We start from the raw sequence: 22,768 nt of genomic DNA on the forward strand, positions 1-22,768 counted from the left end.
CGTACAGGTGCACGGCAATTATCAACTCCAACAAGAATCTAACCATTTCCCTTTCACATTCAATGTTATTATCATCGCGAATCCTTCATCATCAACATCAGGCAGGAGAGGATGTGTGTGCGCACAGTAATGGCGATCACCAGAGATCACTAACTTAACTGGACCAGCCACGTGAACACAATGGCTACAACATGAGGCAAGATTTCCTTTCTCAATGTGTAACTCACCTCTTGACTCCGCAGAGTCTGTCCACCAGCTTTAAGGCACAAGTCAGGAGTGTGCTGGGATGAGTGCAGCTTCAACAACACTGAAGAAGGTTGATACCATCCAGGACAAAATGGCCCACTTGTCATGTGCCTCATCCACTACCTGAAACGTTCACTCCCTCCACCACTGCTGCACCTTGGCTGCGCTGTGTACCATCTACAAGATACACTGTAGCATAGAAACTAGAAGCAGGAATTGGCCATTAGGCCCTTAGATCCTGCTCCGCCATTCATTTTGATCATGGCTGATCATCAATTCAATATCCTGATCCCCCTTCCCCTGATCCCTTTAGCCCCAAGAGTTACGTTGTCTTCTTGAAACCAGACAACGTTCTGGCCTCAATTGCATTCTGTGCTAGTGAATTCCACACATTCACCTCTGGGTGAAGAAATTTCTCCTATCTCCGTTCTGAAAGGTTTACCCCTTATCCTCAAACTCTGATCCCCAGTTCTGGACTCCCCCACCATCGGGAACATTCTTTCTGAATATACCATGTCTAATCCTGTTAGAATTTTATAAGTTTTGATGAGATCCCCTCTTCTGAACTCCAATGAATATAATCCTAACTGCCTTAGTCTCTCCTCATATGACAGGTCTGCCTTCCCAGGAATCAGCCTGGTAAACATTTGCCGTACTCCCTCTATGGCAAGGACATCCTTCCTCAGATAAGGACACCAAAATTGCACACAATACCCCAGATGTGGCCTCACCAATACCTGTACAATTGCAGCAAAGCAATTGTATACTCAAATCCTCTTGCTATGATGGCCAACATACCATTTGCTTTCTTTACTGCCTGCTGTACATTCACCTGTACAATTGCAGCAAAGCAATTGTATACTCAAATCCTCTTGCTATGATGGCCAACATACCATTTGCTTTCTTTACTGCCTGCTGTACCTGTGTGCTTACTTTCAGCAACTGATGCCCAAGGACTCCAAGGTCTCGTTGAGTATCCACCTCTCTCAATTTGCACCCATTCAAGTAATAACCTGTCTTCCTATTATTGCTGCCAAAATGGATAACCTCACATTTATCCACATTATACTGCACCTGCCATGCAGATGCCCACACAGTCAGCCTGTCCAAATCACGCTGAAGCATCTCTGCAGCCTCCTCACAGCTCACCCTCCCACTCAACTTTGTATAATCTGTAAATTTGGAGATAATACATTCAGTTCCCCCTTCCAAATTATTAATATATAATGTGAACAGTTGGAGTTCTAGCACAGATTCCTGCGGCACCCCACTGGTCAGATTGCCAATCAGAAAAAGACCCATTTATGCCAATTCTTTGCCTCCTATCCTTTAACCAGCTTTCTATTCATCTCAAGACATTACCTGCAATCCCATGTGCTTTAACTTTATATAGTAGCCTGTTATGTGAGATCTTGTCGAAAGCCTTCTGAAAGTCTAAATAAACCACATTCACTGGTTCTCCTCGGTCAACTCTATTAGCTACATGCTCAAAAAATTCCAATAGATTCGTCAAGCATGACGTCTGTCCCTTTTGTAAATCCGTGCTGACTTTGTCTGATGATTCCACTGCCTTCCAAATGCCGAGTTATGAAATCCTTGATAATAGACTCTAGCAACTTCCCCAGTACCGACATTAGGCTCACTGGTCTATAGTTCCCTGTTTTCTCTCTCCCTCACTTTTTGAATAGCGGGTTTACATTAGCTACTCTCCAATCCATAGGAACTATTCCAGAGTTCAAAGAATTTTAGAAAATAACCACCAATGGATCTACTATTTCCAGGGCCGCTTCCTTAAGTACTCTGGGATGAAGATTATCAAGACCTGAAGATTCATCCACCTTCAATCCTATCAATTTCCCCAAAACCATTTATCTACGAATGCTGATTTCCTTCAGCTCCTCACTAAAACATATTTCTTTCAGCACTTCTGGTACATTATTCATGTCTTCCTTTGTGAAGACTGAAGCAAAGTACAAATTTAATTCCTCAGCCATTTCTTTATTCCCCGTTACGAATTCTCCCATTTCTGACTGCAAGGGGCCTATATTCATTTTTGTCAATCTTTTTCTCTTTATATATCTATAGAAACTTAGCAACTTATCTATGCTTCTTTAGTGGCACTTTCCAAGCCTGTGATCTCAAACACCTAGAGGAACAAAGACAGGCACAAGGAATCAGCACCATCTACAAGTTTCCCTCCAAGTCATGCACTATCTTGATTTGCAATTATATTGCTGTTCCCTCATTGCCGTTGGATCAGAATTATGGAACTTCCCACTGAACAGCTTACACAACACAGACTGCAGCAGTTCAAGAAGGTGGGTCACCACCTTCTCAAGGGCAATTGGAGATGGGCATTAGATTCTGGCCTTGTCAAGTGGTGCCCACATCCCTTCTTTCTGAATTCTTTCAATGGCATGTCAACCATATCCCACACCCTTGCAACAGAGTACCAACCACTGAGCAATATCACAGAAGTATACTGTACTCATACAAGTATGTTGTATACATTCATGTCTTTATTATATAGTTAAAATACTTGTATTTATACGGGAACTATCACACTTTGAATATGTCCCAAACATATTTATATAAGAAGTTTTGTGGAATATGCCATGGAACTTTTTTTTCAGTACAAAACTGGTTATGCACGATGGCACAGTGGTTAGCACTGCTGCCCCACAGCGCCAGGGACTGGGGTTTGATTCCTGGCTTGGGTCACTGTCTGTGCAGAGTCTGCACATTGTCCCCGTGTCTGCATGGGTTTCCTCCGGGTGCTCCGATTTCCTCCCACAGTCCGAAAGACGTGCTGGTTAGGTGCATTGGCCATGCCAAATTCTCCCTCAGTGAACCCGGACAGGCACCAAAGTGTGGCGACTAGGGGATTTTCACAGTAACTTCATTGCAGTGTTAATGTAAGCCTTACTTGTGACACTAATGAACTTTAATATCATAGAAGTATACTGTATTCAGACACGTATATTGTATACATTTATGTCTTTATTATATAGTTAAAATACTTGTATTTATATGGGACCTATCACACTCTGAATATGTCCCAAATGTATTTATGTAAGAAGTTTTGTGGAATATGCCATGGAACTTTTTTTAAACTACAAAACTGGTTACTATTGCTATTGCGATTAAAACAATAGAAATGATAATTTGAGGGGAATGATTTTCGTCGTTTCCTTCTACGTCCAGTGTTAACAAGAAGTATAATAGTTTATAAACCAAAGATGCGTGGGTTAGGTTGATTGGCTATGCTAAAAAATTGCCCCTTAGTGTCCTGAGATGCGTAGGTTAGAGGATTAGCGGGTAAATATGTAGGGATATGGGGGTATGGCCTGGGTGGGATTGTGGTCGGCACAGACTCGATGGGCCAAATGGCCTCTTTCTGCACTGTAGGGTTTCTATGATTCTATGGATAGTTTGTAACCTAATTCCTCCTTCCAACTAAGAACGAAAAATCTCTGCCCGCCCGCACCAGTTTGCATCAAAAAGTGGGACGTGAACCATGAGTTGGCTGACTCGCTGATTGACAGCGGGTTTCGCCCGCTCTTCTTTCCGGGCTGCGGAGGTGTCCCTGCCTGCCTGGTGCTGCGGCCGGCCGGGCGGGCGGAGCGCTACGCGCGGGGTTGGCGAGAGTCCCGCGGCGCTGGAAGTAGTTCCGGGTGTAGGCCGAGTCTGGCGCTGAGAAGGGACCGGGACCGGGGACTGGGAAAGCGGGAGCGGCCCTGCCCTGCCAGCGGCCCCGACCACCCCCAACTACCACAGGCGGGGTCGGGCGACGGGGAACCGGGCCTCTCCCCAGGGTGGGGGTGACGACGACCGGAGGCCCGAAGCCGGGGGGAAGCGCTGGGCGAGAGGGTGAGTCTGAACGGGGAGGGGGAGAGGGAGGAGGAGGAATGGGGGGGGTGGGGGCTGAGCCCCGGGGAGTGGCGCCCAACTCGAGCCTCACTGAAGGGGAAGGAGGGGGAGGGACGCTCTGGGGAAGGGGGGGGGGGGGTGGAGGCAGAGACCGAGCCAGCTCACCTCAACCCTGACTAACCATCGATAACCGAGGTCTAAAATAGACCCTGGGGCCCAGTATGGGGAGCAGACCGCTCACTAGGCCTGCAATGGAGGCGGGCATCCCCGGGGCCTGGCGCTGGAGCAGCTCTGGCGGGCCTGCCGGGGGTTGGGGGGGGGGGGGGGGGGATCTGTAATGGGGAGGGTGCAAGGCAGTGACACTGGAGCGACAGACCAGGATTACTGTCTAATGACCAGCTTTCTTTATCTGTAAGGAGCTGCTGAGAGGAATACCTGAGACATCTTGTTTACTCTGCTTAATTTTAGCACTGGAAATGGTGGCATTTCAATATTAAATGCTGTGTTCTTCCCCCATTTTGTTTATAAATGTTGCATGTACATGCGAGGTTTGATTTTATATTTTGCATCTCTTATGGGTAATTCCAGCACAGGCACTTGGATTTCGGTGGTGACATAATGATGGGTGTGTGAAGTACTCACACTGGTGCCCCTCTTGGATTGTGAAACGCCTCAATGGTACAATCTAGATTTTTGCCCTTTTCAACTTGGGTTGTCCGAAGAGTGGATTTTTAAAGATGTGGGCGGCACAGTGGTTAGCACTGCTGTCCCGCAGCGCCAGGAGCCTGGGTTTTATTCCCGGCTTGGGTCTGTGCGGAGTCCGCACGTTCTCCCCGTGTCTGCGTGGGTTGCCTCCGGGTGCTCCGGTTTCCTCCCATAGTCCGAAAGGTGTGCTGGTTAGGTGCCTTGGCCGTGCTAAATTCTCCCTTCGTGTTACCCGAACAGGCGCCGGAGTGTGGCGACTAGGGAATTTTCACAGTAATTTCATTGCGGTGTTAATATAAGCTTACTTGTTACACTACTTTTTTAAAAAAGTACAGGTCTTGTCAGTCAAGGTTGCATTGGTGAGATCAATTCGAGATGAACTGGAGTATTATAGGTGAAAACAAGGCACTAGAAATCTAGTCAGTTTCTGATGTGTGCAGTATATTCTTTGTAGAGTACATGTCAAGCCTTGTCCAATGTGTATGGAATAGGTAGCAGTTTACTGTTCTTTCGGATGGGAGGAAACACTGTCTTTGAGTCTGTAATGCCACCTAAACAACAGTTGTGCAATATCTTATGTCGTGATTTTACATCAAGGAGCCTGTGTGAGATTCTGTACAGATCTAACTAAACATATTCACCCCTATTATTAATTGTACTGGTGTAATTGCTGAGGGGCTGAATAACTTTATTCGCACAGAATATAAATAATCCCAGGAAGTAATTTTGGATTATTCTGGTTTAATTTCCCTATACATTCAACTGTTGGCTTTTTTGAGGCAACAAACAGATTTGAGTGAGCCTGTCAGGTTTTCAGGTCTGGTGGCAGCTGTTTGAGTGACACAGAGTCAGATCTGAAAACGAGTGCCCTACAAGCCTGCAGTTAGAATTTCCAGAATCCGAAGGGAAATAATTTTTGAAATTCTACTTGGGGTGTGGAGATAGTTTTTGATTTTTACTCATTCTACACCATCCTCAAATATCTCTTAAATGTATTTTGCTGCTACTGAGGTATGATTTTTTAAAATGGCCATTATTCAAGTACTGAACAGTATATCTGTAATTAGATTATTTGACTGAGGCCAATCTTGGCCATAGTTGATGTCTACTCATGCACACTTTCCAGCAGAGGTCACTAGATAGTAATCAAGAGTGGGAACCCTGCCTAATTTGTTTTCATTGAGGCTTATCGCAGTAATTTCTCTCCACCTTGGATCAGCTAACTCAGCATGGCCTGAAAATCAAAAGTATGGTCTTTGGATTTGTGTTGCATTGTTTGTCGCCTTCTTCAAAGGGAAAACCTTTAAAGTAAATACTCTCAAAGTTTCAGGATGTTCTTTTAAAACATAAAGTTCCTTGCACTGGTATTTTGCTTGGGATACCATAATGAATTTTAACTGAGGAACAGAGAGAGAAAGGTGGAGAATCTCATGTGACCACACATTTGTACTAAAGCATTCAGATGTACATAATGGGCATAAAGTGCTGTTTCTTCGTGAGAATGTTTTAATTTTAACACCCCAAAAGTAAGATACAGGCTGTTTATTTTTGTGTGATTCACACCTGAAATTTATGACCCTTTTCCTATTTGCAGTATATTGTGACTGCGTTGTGATTAAAGTTTAGGTTCTCCAATTGCCATCCCACTGACACGGCAAAGAAGAAAGCCAGGCCTATCCAATTCCATTTGTTTTAAAATGTCAAGACTCGACCTTCTTTGAAGATAGGGTTGCACAGTAATTTTTTTTCTGTGATTTTGTCCTGTGAACGTTGTTTAACAGCACCTTTGAATGAGCCAGTCAGTCAGTGAATGCATTTGTGACACCACATAGCATCCCTTCCTTGTATTATGGCAGCTTCAGGTTTTTTCCTTTCCACATACCTATTGGGTGTCTGAATTGTTGTCTGATGGTTCTGTGTTCTTATGAGTGAGTTGTTGATACCAGGTTTGCCTTCATTTTGGAGAGTGCTTCAAGCACTAGGATGAATTAAATTTGCTCTTTTACTTTTTCATTGGAGTTCGTTGAGTTTCTGAATGATTAAAACATTTTTTCAGTGTTCTACTTTTTTGTGAAGAGCTGTGGTCAGTTTATTATGGCGAAGATACCATAAAAGTGCAAGATTTTGATGTGTAATGTCACAAAGTACATGGTGAAGATTTTGCTGGTCCTTAAAATTATTGCAAATGTTCCCGGTTACTTCGGCATGTGGAAGTAGAAACCGAAATTGGAAGAAAATGACATTTGAATAGCTTGAGCCTGGTTATTCTGAGGAGCAGAGATTTTTTTTGCGTTTTTGGAATACTAAAATTATGTAACATTCGATAAGGTTGTTTTGATGAAACAAAATTCTCAGCTCTCGGCTCATAAGAATTTATTATTTAGGTAGTTATGCATTCATGTATCATGGGGTCTACCCCGTGCTCACCAACCTACATTGGCTCTGGTCCATCAATTCCCTTACTTAAAAGTTTTACTTGTTTTGACTCCCTCCATGCTCTTCCCCCAACCTTATCTCTGTAACCTCCTTCAGTCCTACAACTTTACCAGATATTTGTGCTTCTCCAATTCTGGCTCCATGAGCATTTATGATTTTCATTGCTGCACCATTGGTGATCTTGTCTTCAGTTACTCTGACATTTCCCATCTGAACCTCTCCAACATTCATCCTTTTCTTCTTTAAGCTGTTCTTTAAAACCTACCTGACCAGGTTTCTGGTCGTCTGTCCTTCTATCTCCTTGTATGGCTCAATGTCATTTTATTTTCTTCCACGAAGTGTCTTTGGACACTTTAGAATCCCTATAGTGCAGAAGGAGGCCTTTCAGCCCATCGAGTCTGCACTGACCACAATCCCATCCAGGCCCCACCTCCATAACCCTATGCATTTACCCTGACACTAAGGGGCAATTTAGTATGGCCAATCCACCTAACCCACGCATATTTGGACTGTGGGAGGAAACCAAAGCACCCAGAGAAAATCCATGCAGACACGGGGAATATAAGAACATAAGAAATAGGAGCAGGAGTAGGCCATCTAGCCCCTTGAGCCTGCCCCGCAATTCAATAAGATCATGGCTGATCTGAAGTGAATCAGTTCCACTTACTCGCCTGCTCCCCATAACCCTTAATTCCCCTACCGATCAGAAATCCATCTATCCGTGACTTAAACATATTCAATGTGGTAGCCTCCACCACTTCAGTGGGCAGAGAATTCCAGAGATTCACCACCCTGAGAAGAAGTTCCTCCTCAACTCTGTCCTAAACTGACCCCCCCTTATTTTGAGGCTGTGCCCTCTAGTTCTGGTTTCCTTTCTAAGTGGAAAGAATCTCTCCACCTCTACCCTATCCAGCCCCTTCATTATCTTATAGGTCTCTATAAGATCCCCCCTCAGCCTTCTAAACTCCAACGAGTACAAACCTAGTCTGCTCAATCTCTCCTCATAATCTACACCCCTCATCTCCGGTATCAACCTGGTGAACCTTCTCTGCACTCCCTCCAAGGCCAATATATCCTTTCGCAAGTAAGGGGACCAAAACTGCACACAGTATTCCAGCTGCGGCCTCACCAATGCCTTGTACAGATGCAGCAAGACTTCTCTGCTTTTATATTCTATCCCCCTCGTGATAAATGCCAACATCCCATCAGAGGGGAGAATGTGCAAACTCCACACACACTAACTCAAGCCGGGAATCGAACCTGGGTCCCTGGCACTGTGAGGCAGCAGTGCTAACCACTGTGCCACCGTGCAGCCCATTTGCCTTCACTACCGCCAAGCTGCTATATAAAGTGCAAGTTGTTACACAAGTGCACTCAAACCTAATTAGCAATGTATTTGCATTTCTTACTATCCTTGGGATACCTCCAAGGCAGCATGCTCAGAATTTTAAGGTTGATGAAGGGGAGAAACCTTGTATTATGTTGCAGTTTTTGTAGCCATTTGTTTGCTCTTTCCTTCAAGTTTGCCCCCTAAAATATACTTCATTGTACTTTAACAAATTTTATGAATACGTGACAGTTCTAATTTGACATTAGATAAAGTGCAATACTAATCAGTTCCTTTCAGTAGAGTACAGGAGGTGCCTCACTACACTTGCTATTACAGATTATGTTTAGATTTAGACATTCACATTGCATGTCAAACATTCTCTGTTATATACAGCCTCAGGGATTTCGCATGGGTTCCAGCTTCTCGGTTTACTATGGCGAGGCTTTTTCCCATTGAGCCTTTGTGGCTGCTTCCCCAAAGTTTAATGCATCCTTCTGTATGTAGTACTGGACCTTGGAATCAGCCTGGAACACTCTGGCAACCATAACTCTGTACAGTGGAAGGTCAGCATGTTTCAGGAGAACCAAAAAACATCTTTCAGTGAGTTGATTGGTCGTCCAGCAGCAGTTGATAGACAGTACCGAGGGGGATGTGAACTATTTAGCCATCAGTCCAGCCTGATATCCACAGGTTATGCCTGAATGTTTTCCCATCTCTATAATTGGAAGCCACCAAGCCCAATTGTCGTGCACTTATCTTTGCCCAAGCTGCATTAACCTCCCTCAAAACAAACTGGTGAATTGAAACCTGGCACCTTCTGCTCCGTGTAGCTCAGCTGTGTACTTGCCTTACCAGCTGAGCTGTGCCAACAGAGTGCTCAGCAAGTAGTTTTAATGAGATTAAGGGTTCCAGATGCTTGTTTCAATTAAAAATGCACATGAAATGGTGTCATTTTGTTGCTAAGGTTGTTGCATGGCACCACCCCTCCCCTGTGATACCTGTGTGTGGTCTTGGGGAAGGGGGGTGTATTTTTATAATTCATACCTCTTGTGTTTGGTATCACTTCTGTCATGAGAATTGCTGCATTTGTGGTTATTTGCTCTTCATCTGCTTGGATTCAGTTGATGCAGGAATGAATATATGGCAGCTAAAATGTGGGCATGCAGCCAGGATTTAAATTGATGGGATTTGGTTGTACAAGCCAAGTGAAGAGGTTAAAGAGAACCCTTTTTACTTTTTAGTTGGTGTGAATTGGATTGTAATGTGTTTTTTTTCACCTACGCCTACATAATACTATCCTGGAGTTGCAGGAGGGAAAAAGCATTATCTTTCACCTGTCTGGTTACATTTTTATTCTTAAAGCAGTGATATTAAATCATCATGGAGACTGTGTCTAGATCTGAGGCTCGAAGGGTGCGCTCTTGGAACTGAATTGATCCCTGGCAGACTCTAACCTTGTGCCTTTGCCACAGAATTCAGGGTACTGCTGATTGACCAGCTATTCTGGGTCATTCTTGGGTCCTGGAATGACGGATCTATCATAAGGGCCTGAGATTCTTCCCATTCTGATTCAGATAATCCTGGTTAAATTTCAGCACCATCCCAATGCATGCGAGTGCTTATAAGCTTTGGCTGATAAACTGCCTTTAAATTCTCTGGGTTCATGTAATTCATTGGGTGTTGAAAAAAATGTGCACTCCACGCGTTTCAAGAAAAGCTGCTTATGTAAATTTCTCAGGCATTTCAACTTGATGGATTTCAGTGTGTCAAGTATTAAACTAACAAAAAAGGATGAGCTCTTGACTGGAAAATTTCAGAAATGGTTGACTAAGTCTATAATGCTTTTAAATCGAAGAGTGAGGCTATTTGTGCACACTTGCATATGCTTTTGTGGAATAGAATCTAGTCTTGCACTTCCCAGCAATCCAGCGGAAATGTGCCCTAAAATTAAAATGCTATTTTCTTTCTCACACTCCAGCAGTATGCTTGAGTAGCTTGATGCTCTCGAAAGTTGTGTGATTTGTTACAGCATTGGGTAATGCTGTAACAGTCCTACTGGTATCTTTTAGCAAAAAATTATGTGGTAATTCAGTAGATAGTGGCATAATTTGAGACCCAGGATGTTGGGTGTCAGCGAAACTATAGAAGCTCATTCCAGCATGCCTTTCCTGTATCAGGCTATTGCAGTCTTCACATTGTTATTTTCTGGGAGCTGTTCAATTCGAATATGACTTCTCGGAAGCTAAAGCACCCAAGGTGTGTGACCAGATGTTGTGATTCTAGGAAATAACTAAAGCTGCAGTTTAAGGTTGCACCTGAATTTGAAAATAACATCGGAGGTGCAAATGGGAGAAAAGCTGGAAACTTGCTTTGCAGAGTGTGTTGAGGTAACAGAACTAAGCACCGAGAGCAGGACTTTCTGAACTCATTGCAAGATGAGTGAGGAAGAGTGGAATGACAAAACTGACTGGGTTTGAAGCATTGGCTGGCTCCCCTACCTCCAGTTGCATGTGATCTGTTAACTCCTTAGCATCCTACACATTGGTTCGTTTTCATGTGTGCATCCAGAAATTGAGTGTTTGCTGACCATTTAACCAGGAGGGCTGTATTTACTCAACATTTGTGTACCCATTTTCCAGCAGCAGCAACTCAGCAAGAACCCTGACCTAAAATTCTTTGGTCTGTCGGAATTTATTCCTTTACATCAGATCAGTCCTAATGTTGGGGTTAATCCAGTAGGGGATATAGTATGAACACAAGATTCTGGCAACACTTAGCATGTCTGGCAGCATCTGTGGAGAGAGAAACTTAACTTTTCAGATTGATGACCCAATGTCAGAACTGGGAGCACTTGATTTGTTTATCAATAAATTTTACAAATTACACATTTTGGGACATCTTATTTTTTTCAACTCTGTACAGAGAAGTGCAAACCATTAAGTAGTTCAACCAAAACAAAGAGGGAATTTTCTAACAGGGACTAGTGCCAAGCATTTAATGCCTCACCCACAGCATGAACCACTGAATAACTCATTCATGGAATGTATTCAAGACAATTTGTTAGATCAGTATGTTCTAGGGCCAACCAGGGAGCTGGCTATTTTAGACTTGGTAATGAGCAATGAGACAGGAACATAGGAGCAGGAGTCGACCATTCATCCCCTTGAGTCTGCTCCGCCATTTAACTAGATGGCGGCTGATTTTCTATCTTTACTTCATCTTCCCGCACTATCCCTGAATTCTTGATGTCAATGATAGCTCCATCGATCAACCTCTGCTTTGAACATACTCAATGATTGAGCCTTCACAGCTCACTGAGGTATACGTTTCCAAAGATTCACCGCCCTCTGACTGAAGAAATTCCTCCTCATCTTGGTCCTAAATGGCCTATCCCTTATTCTGAGTCTGCTCCATGATTCTGGACGCTCCCAACCAGGGGGAATATCCTTCCTGCATCTATTCTGTTGAGCATGTTAAGAATTTTGTACAGTCATTCCTCTAAACTCTAGAGAATACAGGCTTCGTCTCCTCAATCTTCCCTATTTGACAATCCTGCCATTCCAGGGATTGGCCTGTGAACTTTCGTTACATTCCCACAATGGCCAGTGTATCCTTCAGAGACAGGGTTAATCAGTAAGCTCGAGGTGAAGGAACCTTAAGGTGACCGCAATTTCGTGACAGAATTTCATGTTCGTTTGGATGAGGAGAAGTTCGAGTCTTAAGACCAATGTTTTAAACCTGACTAAAGGTAATTATAAGTGTTTGAAGGCAGACCTAACTAAAGTGAACTGGGAATCTAGGTTAAAAGGCAGGACAGTAGAAATGCAGTGGCAGACTTTTAAGGAGACATATAGTAACTCTCAGCAAAGATTTATCCGAGTGAGAAAGAAAGTATTTTGAGAAAGATGCATCATCCGTGGCTGAATAAGGAAGTTAAGGACCGTATTATATAGAAAGAAGCACTGTAAATCTGCAAAGATTAGTGGTCGGTCAGAAGATTGGTCAGATTTGAAGAACCAGCAAGTATGACGAAAATGAAGGAAAAATTTGAATATGAATGAAAGTTAACTGGCATAATTGAATGTATGTGTTTCAGCAAGTATTTAAATAGGGAAAGAGTAACTAAAGCTAGTGTAGGTCCTCTAGAGAGTGTCTGCAGAGTTGTTATGGAAAATAAGGAAATGGTGGAGGCATTGAATAGGTATTTTGTGTCTGGTGTCACTGTAAAAGGCTTAGAAAACTTCCCAAAGGTACTTAAATCAAGAGGTGAATGGGAGGGAGGGACTTAAAATAATCACTATAACCAGGAAAAAGATGCTGGGAAAACTAGTAGACCTAAAGGCTGATGAGTTATTGCTGGGTGACCTGCATCCTCAGTTCTTAAAAGAAGTGGCTGCAGAGATAGTAGATATATTGTTTTAATCTTCGTAAATTCCTGGATTCTGGAAGAGTCCCAGTGGATTGCAAAATAGTTAATGCAACATCTTTATTCAAGAAAGGAGGGAGACAGAAAGCCAGAAACCAAAAGTCAATTAGCCTAACATTTGTCATAGCAGAAGTTCTAGAATCCATTATCAAGTAAGTTATAACAGGATACTTAGAAAATCATAATGGGATCAGGTAGAGTCAGCATGGCTTGGTGAAAGGGAAGTCTGATGTGGAGATGCTGGCGTTGGACTGGGGTGGGTACAGTAAGAAGTCTCTCAACACCAGGTTAAAGTCCAACAGGTTTATCTGGTATCACGAGCTTTTGGAGTGCTGCTCCTTCATCAAGTGAGTCTGAAGGAGCAGTGCTCTGAAAGCTTGTGATACCAAATAAAATCTGTTAGACTTTAATCTGGTGTTGTGAGACTCCTTACTGTGCCAACCCCAGTCCAACGCCGGCATCTCCACATTGTGAAAGGGAAATTGTCAAATTAACTTGTTACAACTTTTTGACAAAGGAACAAGCAAGATGGATAAAGGGAAACCTGTAAATGTGGTGTCCTTGGATTTCCAAAAGACATTTGATAATGTACCACATTGAAGGTTATCGCACAAGGTAAGAAAGCATGGTTGGGGGGAACATATTAACATGGATGAAGGATTGATTAGCTAGCAGGAATCAGACTGTAAGTAGTGGAATGCCACAGGGATCAGTGCTGGAGCCTCAACTATTTACAAACTACATCAGTGATCTGGATGAAGGGACTGAATGTACGGTGGCTAAATTTGCTGATAACACCAATAAAGGTAGAAATCTAAGTTGTCAAGAGGAGATTGAGAGTCTGCAAAGGGATATGAAGAGGTTGGCTGAGTGGGCAGATGGAGTACAATGTGGGAAAATGTGAACTTGTCCAAATTGGAAAAATAGAAAGGCAGTGTATGATAATTGCAGAGGGATCTGGGTGTCCTGGCATATTAATCACAAAAAATTAGTATGCAGGTACAAGATGATTTAGAAGGCAAATGGAATGTTGGTGGTTATTGCAAGGAAAATCAAATATAAATGCAATAAAGTTTCACTGCAGCGTCTTGGCGAGACCAAATTTGGAATGCTGTTTACAGTTTTGGTTTCCTTATTTGAAAAAAGACATCAATTTTGAAGCAGTGCAGAGGATGTTCATACATCTCATTCCTAGGATAAAGGATTTATCTTACGAAGGAAAGTTGAACAGGTTGGGTCCTTACCCATTGGTGTTTAGAAGAATGAGAGATGATCTTATTGAAACATAAGACGCTGAGGGGACTTGATAGGAGAGGTACCAGCAGGATGTCTCCTCTTGTGGGAGAGCCTAGAACCAGGGGACACAATTTAAGTACAAGGAATCTACCATTTTAGGTGGAGATGAGGAGAAATTTTTTCTTTGAGGGTCATTCATATTTGGAATTCTCTTCCCTGGAGTTCAGTGGAGGCTGGGTCACTGAATTCATTCAAGTCTGAGTTAGTAGACTTTTGATCATCAAGGGTTATGGGAGGCAGACAGGAAAGTGGAGTTGAGACCATAGCCAGATCAATGACAATCTTAATGAATAGCAGAGCAAGCTTGAAGGGCCAAATGGGACTCCTCCTAAATCCTGTGTTCCGATATACATGGAGTTGATCAACTCACCATGTCATCTTTGCATATTTGGATCACTGTTGGGTACTCGTGCCTTCCGTTGAAGTGACTTTCTTGTTTAAATTAAGGAATATATATCAAAGCCAATTTTACACAACTTTTAAAAGAAATATAGCACACGGGAGGAGGAAATACTTAAAAGTAATTCCTCCTAGCTCAGTGTGCATTTTAAATATACACCTTCCGATGTATACATTCTCTAATGATCTGAGAGGTGCTGTAAAATTAGTCACTGAACTTAATTCTTGTGGAAACCTGCCATTGAGTTCAGGAGATGCTTTAAACGTTGGAGGTAAATTTGTTTGAGTTTGGTATATCAAATAATGTTATACCCGATGGAGATGATTGGATCAGGTTTTAATGTATTCAAGAAGTGTCATATGCAATGAAGTAAATTGAGTGATATGGTGCATTGACTTGGAGTGTCCGCAATAAATGCATAATTTGGTGTCATGAGAATTTTCAGTGTTGATCAGTTGCTTATTTCTCTGGCTTGGGAGTAATAAAAGACTTGTATTTATACAGCCTTCAAATATCAAAGCAAGTGCAGTGAGCAAAATTAGCAATGTACAGTAAAAACTGTAAAAGCAATGTTTAGTTGATGAATTTAAAGAAAAGGATGCAGACAGTTGCGTACTATTCAAATCTAAATTACAATTTTGAGAGATATATGTTGGTTCTTCTCTACAGATGGACTTTGAGTGCTTTCACAGATGATTTCCGAACACTTCACATATGCCATTGCCAAGACGTTCAGAGCCAGCATCCTATATTTAAGAGATTCTTGTTATAAATATTAATATAAGTTCACTGCTTGAGATCTTTTGTATTTCAACAAATGATCAAGATGTAAGCTGCTTTTTGATTCATGTTTGTAAATTTGAATGGATTATCTATAATTGGACTGATTGATTCCATGTAATAAAAATAAACTCGGCAAGTACTGAAAATCTGAGTAGAAATATGCAACAGATTTGTCAACAGTTGAGAAGAAACTTTAATAATTTGGACGAAAGTTGCTAATCAGAACCAATTAATTCTCCATCTCAAGTTTACTCTCTCTAAGATAGCCATGTGTTTCCAGCCTTTATTTTTATTATTTGTTGCAGTCCCTGGAGTGATCACCAATCATTTTGCGCTGTGGTGCTGAGGTTGAGTTGAAAAGGTTTTTTTGTGTCTGAACCTTCTTCTTAATATCAATAAATTGGACTCCGTTTAAAATCGCTGACTATTGGGCATCAAAATTAGTAGCTAACTGGCCTGAAGTAAAACACATTCGTATTGTACCTTTCATTCAGATGTATTTTGTGAAAAGTTTGGAAAGGAAGCTTTTTTCCTGAGAGCAGAGCAGAATTGTGCTTGAAAATATATTCACTTGTCTGTCAGAGAATCTGTACTGCCTCTAGTCTAATGATCCTAGTGTCAGTTTAGCAGAACGGTATTCATCTTGACAAGCAGTTGTTTAAGACACTAGTACCCAACAGTGATCGCCTTCTTGCATTTATACAGCCCCCTTAACGTAGTAATACACCTGAAGCTGCTTCACTTGAGTATTTTCAAATGAAATTTGATAGTCACACAGGAAACACTGGGTCAGATTACCCAAAGCTTGGTCACAGAGGTAGATTTTAAGGAGCATCTTAAAGGAGGAAAGAGAGAGGAAGGTGTGAAAGATTTAGAGGGGGAATTCTAGACCATAGAACCTTGGCGGCAGTGGGCACAGCCACCAATTGAGAGCAATTCATATTGGAAATACAGAGTTCAGCATTGAAGGCGATCAACCTTTGGGAGACCATCTATCATCATCTGACATTCATCCACTTCAAGGAAGTGGTGAGACTGGGACTCACTGTTTTTGTTATTTGAAGCAAGAACCGTGGCTAATTTCCCCAACTTGCTCCAGGTCACCAGGGCAATTGTGGCCTCCCCACTGACACTGGACCTGATGCCTGTCAACTCAGCATTGAATAGGACCGGTGTGGAGGAAGTGAATCTTTAACATGGTGGATGAGGTGCTGTTGTCATAAGGGGCCTAATCTATTATTTGATAAATGTGCGATAGAGAATTTTACTTTGTGAAAACTATATTCTTTTCAAATAGCCATAGTAAAATAAATGGTTAATTGGTCCGTGATTTACCTAATATTACTATAGTGTTCAAGCTAGTACCTGCTGAAAAATAGGAGAAAGGCAGGTGTGTGAGGTCTCTGGCTAGTGCACATGACGAGGGTCATTGCTAGCATTTAACGTACTAGGGAACGTACTCTCTAAAACATGGTGCTCATGGAAGTGACCAGTGACGAACTCGAGAAAATATCTCATGTAGATCTAAAATTTAAGAAATTCAACAGAGTTATTGGTTTGTGCTTTTAATATTTGTGTTGTTTCATTTCCTTGTTTCTGTCTGCATTACTGTGAAAATTGCAAGTTCCCTTGAGCATAACTTCTCTATTCATAGAATCTGATTGTTACAGTGAAAGAGTGTGCGCAAGTTGTGCTCATCTTGGTGTTGTAGTGTTTCCATTGGATTTTGCATTGAAGCCACAACACTTTTGTGCCATCCTCACATCCCCAAGGCTCACTCTTTTTGATATTTAAGAAATAAAATGAATATCCTGAATTTAGTTAATTTTTTCTTGTACTGGGACAGGTGCCATATTAATGCTTTGGGGCAGTTTGAGATGACAATGTCATGGTTATGTCATTGATCTGGGTGCAGATGACTCCACATGTCCTTCTGTACAGAATGATTGAATAGAAGCTGTTCAATAGATCCTAGATAAAACTCAATACTACTATCTCAGATTTCCACTATTCCTGGTGTACCTGCAGATTATTGCTGTCTAAAAAGTGGGATAGCTTTTTTAACAGTGGTAGTCACATTCATTAGGGAGATACGGTGTACTCTATGATAAACAATGCTTTATGTTATCTACTGCTGATGTGGTGTTAGATAGAGGGAGGGTAAAAGTTCTTATAAATGGGACAGTGCTGGTTTCTTTTTTTTAAAAAGAGTATTCGCTTTACCATTTAAAAAAATATATAAATGCTCTTGAATGGCAAAATATATCATTTTAGGACTATTCATAGTCATTTAAGTTTACGTAAATGTTGCCTATCTGTTGAGGTTGATGTCGTAGCTCCCAGTTACATTTTTCATTATTCAACTTGTAATTCATAGTCTTCAACTTTCCCTCTGGTCCTTGTCCCATTTATGCCGGCATCCAAACACTTCTAACAATTTGAGGACCTTGTACAATTGATTGCTCTTGATATCACTTAAGTGCAAGACAATTGGAAATAACCAGCAATGTCACCAGATGAAAAGTTTTCCAGTTGTACTTTGGCATTGTTTAGGCTAATTATGTTGGTAACAGCGAAAACTGAGTTGCAAGATTGTACATTAATGTTTGAAAATTGAGCCTGTTTGGCAATTATCCTGCTAAGCTACGTGGATGTCTGGCCACGCAGCAGCATGGAATGTACCATGAAGTCCTTGTATCGGATTAATTTAAACACACTGCACATTGAAAATATGCATGACAGCAAGATTTTATTGGGAGCACTGTTGTTTGGGTAACATAAGCAATGGAATTGTAATATGTTGAACTGGGAATGTGCCTAGTCTGGACAATGGAAAATTAAGCACTTCTGTGTCTTGGAGTGCATTGGCTGTCTGTTTAGTTGTAGAGACCATTTGTTTACCATTAAGTACGGATTTATATGGATTTTAGCAAGGCGTTCGATAAGGTCCCCCACGCAAGGCTCCTAGAAAAAGTGAGAGGGCATGGGATCCAAGGGGCTGCTGCCCTGTGGATCCAGAACTGGCTTGCCCAAAGGAGGCAGAGAGTGGGTATAGATGGGTCTTTTTCTAAATGGAGGTCGGTCACCAGTGGTGTGCCCCAGGGATCTGTTCTGGGACCCTTGCTGTTTGTCATTTTCATAAATGACCTGGATGAGGAAGTGGAGGGGTGGGTTGGTAAGTTTGCCAACGATACAAAGGTTGGTGGGGTTGTGGATAGTCTGGAGGGATGTCAGAAGTTACAGAGGACATAGATAGGATGCAAGACTGGGCGGAGAAGTGGCAGATGGACTTCAACCCAGATAAATGCGTAGTGGTCCATTTTGGCAGGTCAAATGGGATGAAGGAGTACAATATAAAAGGAAAGACTCTCAGTACTGTGGAGGATCAGAAGGACCTTGGGGTCCGGGTCCATAGGACTCTAAAATCGGCCCCGCAGGTGGAGGAGGTGGTTAAAGAAGGCGTATGGTGTGCTGGCCTTTATCAATCGAGGGATTGAGTTTAGGAGTCCGGGGATAATGATGCAGCTATATAAGACCCTCATCAGACCCCACTTGGAGTACTGTGCTCAGTTCTGGTCGCCTCATTACAGGAAGGATGTGGAAAAGATTGAAAGGGTGCAGAGGAGATTTACAAGGATATTGCCTGGATTGAGTGGCATGCCTTATGAGGATAGGCCTTTTCTCCTTGGAGAGACGTAGGATGAGAGGAGACCTAATAGAGGTGTATAAGATGTTGAGAGGCATAGATCGGGTGGACTCTCAGAGGCTTTTTCCCAGGGTGGAAATGTCTGCTACGAGAGGACACAGGTTTAAGGTGCTGGGGGATAGAGACAGGGGAGATGTTAGGGGTAAGTTTTTCACGCAGAGGGTGGTGGGCGAGTGGAATCGGCTGCCGTCAGTGGTGGTGGAGGCAAACTCAATAGGGTCTTTTAAGAGACTCCTGGATGAGTACATGGGACTTAATAGGATGGAGGGTCATAGCTAGGCCTAAAAGGTAGGGATATGTTTGGCACAACTTGTGGAGCCGAAGGGCCTGTTTTTGTGCTGTAGTTTTTCTATGTTTCTATGTTAAGTAGGTTTGGATGCACACATGCATCATGTAACAGTTTTGGTGCGAACAAAATCAAATGTCCTTCATATCCAACCCTCTTGAATTTTTTACTTGTTGCTAAGAAACTTGCAATAATGCTTAGTGCCCATACCAGTCTGGACTTAATAGTACTCCACATTTTTAAAAGAAGACTTCTGCCTGCAAAGTTGTACAGTGGCCTTTAATTTCCAGCAAGATAGATTAATGGTCTTCCATAGAGACTTGTTACTATAGCTTCTTTTCTTGGGCAGTCTGTATATTTTGTGTCCCATTCTGTATGAATCTAATTTCATAAACTAATTCCCACATGAATATGATTTCAAGTGTTATTCACCATGATTTCTTTGTGTGCATTCTTGCATTCACCCACATTAACAGCAAATTAATTTGATTCCTACTGCTGTTGTGTTGGTTGCAGTGCCATGCCATTCAGAATTCTGTTTTTTTAAGTTTATTTATTAGTGTCACAAGTAGGTTTACATTAACACTGCAATGAAGTTACTGTGAAAATCCCCTAATCACCACATTCCATCTGTTCCGGTATACTGACGGAGAATTTAGCATGGCCAATGCCCCTAACCAGCACATCTTTTAGACTGTGGGAGGAAACCAGAGCACCCGGAGGAAACCCACGTAGACACAGGGAGAACGTGCAAGCTCTGCACAGTGATCCAAGCCGGGAATTGAATCCAGGTCCTTGGCACTGTGAGACAGCAGTGCTAACCATTGTGCCACCGTGCCATCTTCCTCATTTTGAAGGTACTAATTCTCTGGGGGCTGTTTCCAAGGCATTAGATACCTTCTGGTATCTCACCAAAGTAAATATTAATTGTGGGTGAACCTTGATGGTGAAGGTTGCTGGGCTGTTTGATTGTTGACAGGCCTCGCAGCTGAACCTGTCATTTTGCTTACCTGATGTACGTTGCCAGAAGAGTATTTGAGTAGTAAGTAGTGTGGAACTGGCAATTCTTCCCTTTCTCACCCTCTCCAGTCCAGTGCGGGGAGGCCATTTGTATTGCCTCCTGTCACTACCCTGACTTGGGATCAATTACAAAGTGCAGATGAATAGTAGCAGTGAGTACTCAGGTACGCACTGGATAAACTTGGTGAGCCATTATTAGATCGTTCTGTCTATATATAGAATTCAAAGGTTACTGTTTATTTTTACAGCATAGAAATAAACCAGAATACAAACCAGCTTGTTTTATTTTAAATCATGTACACAGCTAAAAATGTCCAGGACAGCTGTGTAATATGCAAGATATTTGTCACTATTGGTCAGTGATGGATAGTTGAAAGGTTGTAGCTTAGTAATGAATACATTGAGGCCTTGTAAGATTTGTTACAGAACCATTTTGTGTGTTTATATTGCTTTGTGAGGCACTTAGTTCTAATAATATCTTAATTTGCATAGCTGTTAGAACTCGTGTTGTAGTATGTTAGATGCTCCTTTTGAGATCTAGATTTGAATCCAATAAAAATCAACGAGATGAAAGTCCTCGTATGTTGGTAGAAAGAAAGAACCTACCTTCAGCTGACAAGCCCGATGTTAAAAGTACCACAAACATTTCATGTCCTCAGGGTGTTTTAAAGCTCTTCAAAACCGATGGTTTTGTTGTCACGTTGTCGGCAAATATGCTGCCAATTTGCCAACTGCAGAGTCCCATGAGCAGCAATGAGATAAATGGTCAGATTTTTTTTTTGCAGAATTGATTGCGGGATAAGTGTTTTATGGGATAATTGCTATTCCGCAAATTGTACCATGGGATTTCATGTTGAGCTGAGAAGGCAAAGGGCCTTACCTTGATGCCAAAAAGATGTCTGACAATGTAGCACTTCCTCACATCTGTCCCGCCCTGTAAGAATTTTGTAAGTTTCAGTGAAATCACATCATCATCAAAATTCCTGAGAATACAGGCCCAATTTCCTCTCTGTCTCCACATCACACAATCCCACCATCCCAGAGATTAATCTGGTGAACTCCTTTGCACTTTGTGGCAAGTATATCCTTCCTTAGATAAGGAAACCAAAACTAAAAATGCAGTACTCCAGATGCAGTCTCACTATGGCTTTATACAATTGTAGCAAGACATCTTTATTCCTGTACCCCAAATCTTCTTGTGACGAAGGCCAGCATACCATTTACCTTCCTAATTGCTTGCTGCACCTGCATGCTAGCTTTTGGTAACTCATGAATAAGGGCGCCCAGGTCCCTTTGGATATCAACACTTCTCTATCTGTTGCCATTTAAGAAATACTTTACATTTCTGTTTGTTCTGTCAAAGTGGATAACTTTACACATGTTCGCATTATATTTCATCTACCATGTTCTTGCTCATTTAGTCTGTCCAAGTCCCTTGAAACCTCCTTGCATCTTCCTCACAACTTACCATTCCCCCAGTTTTGCGTCGTCAGCAAATTTGAGAATATTACATTTGTTCCCTACATCCCCAAATCATTTATCAGTATTTAGATTGTGAACAACTGTGGTCCTTGCACTGATCCATACAGTATCCCACAAGTAATAGCCTACCATCCTGAGGATGACCTATATTGTTCTCGACTATATTGTTGTAGACGATGTAATATTTCTTGAATACTAGCCATTGCCTGCCTATTGGCAAATCTTTTAATGTATTTTTCGAATCAGCCATTGCCAACTTGCCCCCCCATCCCTTCATAGTTTCCTTAGTTCAGATTTAAGAACTTAGTTTCAGAATAAACTATATAACTTTCAAACTTAATGCAAAATTCTATCGTACTGTGGTCACTATTTCCGAAAGGCTCCTTTACAGCAAGGTTATTAATTACCTCTTTTGCATTACATAATGCTAAATCTAAAATATCTGGATCCCTTATTGGTTCTGCTCCAAAAACCCATCTCGTACACACTCCAGGAATTTATCCTCCCCAGCATTAGTGTGAACAAGGTTTATCCAGATGGCATGCAAATTGAAGTTGCCCATAATTGCAATATTACCCATGATAGAGGCTGTTCTACTTTCCTGATTTTCACTGTTCTTTGATAATGACCGTATCCAGAATCTTCAGCAGAAAGGGTTTTGTGGCAGTAAGACTTAGTATTGAGGTGACATCTCAACAGCAAGCTTATCTTGTGGCTTATCACCCTGAAGTACAAAATCTCTGCATTACCACTGCGGTTTGCCGCTGAACAACTCCCTCCAA

General features: G+C 42.0%; 1 protein-coding gene across 7 annotated transcripts in view; it reads left to right on the forward strand.

The window, feature by feature from the left end:
* Positions 1 to 3,770: 3,770 nt before the first annotated feature.
* The window catches only part of foxj3 (forkhead box J3), a 122,408-nt gene continuing 103,410 nt past the window's right edge, over positions 3,771 to 22,768 (forward strand). For 5 of the 7 annotated variants that reach the window (XM_078239021.1, XM_078239022.1, XM_078239023.1 and 2 more), the window contains exon 1: positions 3,911 to 4,116. The gene's annotated coding sequence lies outside the window, so the exon portion shown is untranslated. Of the gene's footprint in view, positions 4,117 to 22,768 lie in introns of all 7 variants that reach the window. The other 2 variants (XM_078239024.1, XM_078239020.1) reach the window with 2 other exon arrangements.

The sequence above is a fragment of the Mustelus asterias genome, chromosome 22 (genome assembly GCF_964213995.1).
Source record: "Mustelus asterias chromosome 22, sMusAst1.hap1.1, whole genome shotgun sequence".
Taxonomy (NCBI): Eukaryota; Metazoa; Chordata; class Chondrichthyes; order Carcharhiniformes; family Triakidae; genus Mustelus; species Mustelus asterias.